Source organism: Pelophylax lessonae (genome assembly GCF_965119305.1).
Source record: "Pelophylax lessonae genome assembly, chromosome: 10".
Lineage (NCBI taxonomy): Eukaryota > Metazoa > Chordata > Amphibia > Anura > Ranidae > Pelophylax > Pelophylax lessonae.
In genome coordinates this window covers 238,535,251-238,537,823 of record NC_138777.1, presented here as the reverse complement: position 1 = coordinate 238,537,823, position 2,573 = coordinate 238,535,251, and positions in this window count along the sequence as shown.

Genomic DNA, 2,573 nt, shown 5'->3' with positions numbered 1-2,573 from the left:
AGGGTCAAGGCCCTCCCCCATCCCTGCAATAAACCATTGCATCCAGGGCAGCCGTCCCTCCTGCCCACCCCTTGTCCCGGTCCTGCTAGAGAATAAAATGGAGATTGTTGCAATACCGCCATACCGTATTTTGTCTTACAAACGCAATTTTTTTGGAAACAAATACTCTTGTTTGAATTAAAAATATAAGAAAACTGTAAAGTTAGCCCAATTTTTTTCTTTAATGTGAAAGATAATGTTACGCTGAGTGAAAGAGAATTTAGCAAGAGTTCTTCTTTAACCACTTAAGCCCCGGAGGATTTGGCTGCTAAACGACCAGAGGGTATTTTGCGATTCGGCACTGCGTGACTTTAACGGACAATTGCGCGGTCGTGCGACGCTGTACCTAAACGAATTTGGCATCCTTTTTTTCCCACAAACAGAGCTTTCTTTTGGCGGTATTTGATCACCTGTGCGATTTTTTGATCACGCGCTATAAACAAAAAAAGAGCGTAAATTTTGCAAAAATAGCAATATTTTTCCCTTTTTTTTATATGAAATTCCCCCAAAAAAAAATGTAAAAATCAAAATTTTTTAATATTTTCGGCCAATTTGTTTTATGCTACCTATGTTTGGTAAAAAAAATCGCAAAAAGCGTATTTTGATTGGTTTGCGCAAAAGTTATTGCGTTTACTAACAAAGGGAAAGATTTTTGTCATTTTTGTTGTTTTTTTTTTTAACGCGTAATGGCGGCGATCTGCGATTTTTTTTGCGGTACTGCGACATTGCGGCGGACAGATCGGACCCTTGACTTACATTTTTGACACTTTTGGGGTTACCAGTGACATTTCTACAGTAATCAGTGCTATATATATGCACTGTTACTGTAAAAATACACTGGTAGTGAAGGGGTTAACTTTATTTGAGAGGGAGGGGCTGTGTGTGTCCCTAGGGGCGTGATTCTAACTGTGATTGGCTGTGGCTTCAACTGTATGCAGAGTGATCAATGGATCTACATAGTAGATCCAGATGATCATCTCTCATACAGAGAGGAGAATGACAGGCAGCTTGTTTACACAAGCTGCCTGACTTTCTCCCTCTCCCCCGCCGATCGCAGAGTGGCCGGCGGCGATCGGGTCCGCCGGTCACACGCGCGGGGGGGGGGTCCGTGACCACGCGGGAGCGGGAGCGCGCCTCCGGCGGCGCGCGCTCGCTCCCTAAACCCTCACAGGCGAGCGACGTAGACCTACGTCACTTTGCCTGTGAGGGGCTGACCGCCGCCGTAGATAGTCGTGCGGCGGTCGGCAAGTGGTTAATAGAGCAAGAGTTCATCCATTTTGATATTAGAAGACATATTGTGAACAGTGAAATAATAAGTGTATGTCTCATGTATTTTGCTTAGAATGAGATAGAATTATTAGTTAGAACTGTTTGTTCTTTGTTTGGCCCTTCTCTTCTCCTTCCCGAGAAACGATAGCTCTACAGTTTGTACACAGCTGGCTTCTGGTGAGAAACAAGCTTGAACCAATTTTCCTTTTTTCTACAGAAATCGCTCATGATACAATGTATATTTGTGGGAACATTTCAAGGAGGCGTATCTGTATTTCCATTGTTCTTCTATGTTCTGAAATGTTTACCTTATAAGCTGTGTGAAAATAAATCTTTGATCAGATGACTTTGAGCAACCGAACACTGCATGTGTCTCTTTGTTCAGAGTAATCTCTGGGCCCGCTGGGACTTGTGGTGCACCCGGGACAGGCCATCAAGTCTATACTTCACTGGGTGTGATCTAACGCCAACACTGAGTAAATAGATACCTACAGAGCTTTTTTTCTCAGAGAATAGGTGCAGGCACTCCCCTTCTAAGTTACTTTGTCTCCGCCCCCTACCCATCTCCGAGCACTAACCCTTGGTTCCACCCCTTCCAACCTCCAAGCACTGACCCTTGGTTCCACCCCTTCCAACCTCTGAGCACTGACCCTTGGTTCCACCCCTTCCAACCTCCAAGCACTGACCCTTGGTTCCACCCCTTCCAACCTCCGAGCACTGACCCTTGGTTCCACCCCTTCCAACCTCCGAGCACTGACCCTTGGTTCCACCCCTTCCAACCTCAGAGCACTGACCCCTGGTTCCACCCCTTCCAACCTCCGAGCACCAACCCTTGGTTCAACCCCTTCCAACCTCCAACCACTGACCTTGGGTCCACCCCTTCCAACCTCCGAGCACTGACCCTTGGTTCAACCCGTTCCAACCTCCAAGCACTGACCCTTGGTTCCACCCCTTCAAACCTCCGAGCACTGACCCTTGGTTCCACCCCTTCCAACGTCCGAGCACTGACCCTTGGTTCAACCCCTTCCAACCTCCAAGCACCGACCCTTGGTTCAACCCCTTCCAACCTCCAAGCACCGACCCTTGGTTCAACCCCTTCCAACCTCCAAGCACTGACCCTTGGTTCCACCCCTTCCAACCTCCGAGCACTGACCCTTGGTTCCACCCCTTCCAACCTCCAAGCACTGACCCTTGGTTCCACCCCTTCCAACCTCCGAGCACCGACCCTTGGTTCAACCCCTTCCAACCTCCAAGCACTGACCCTT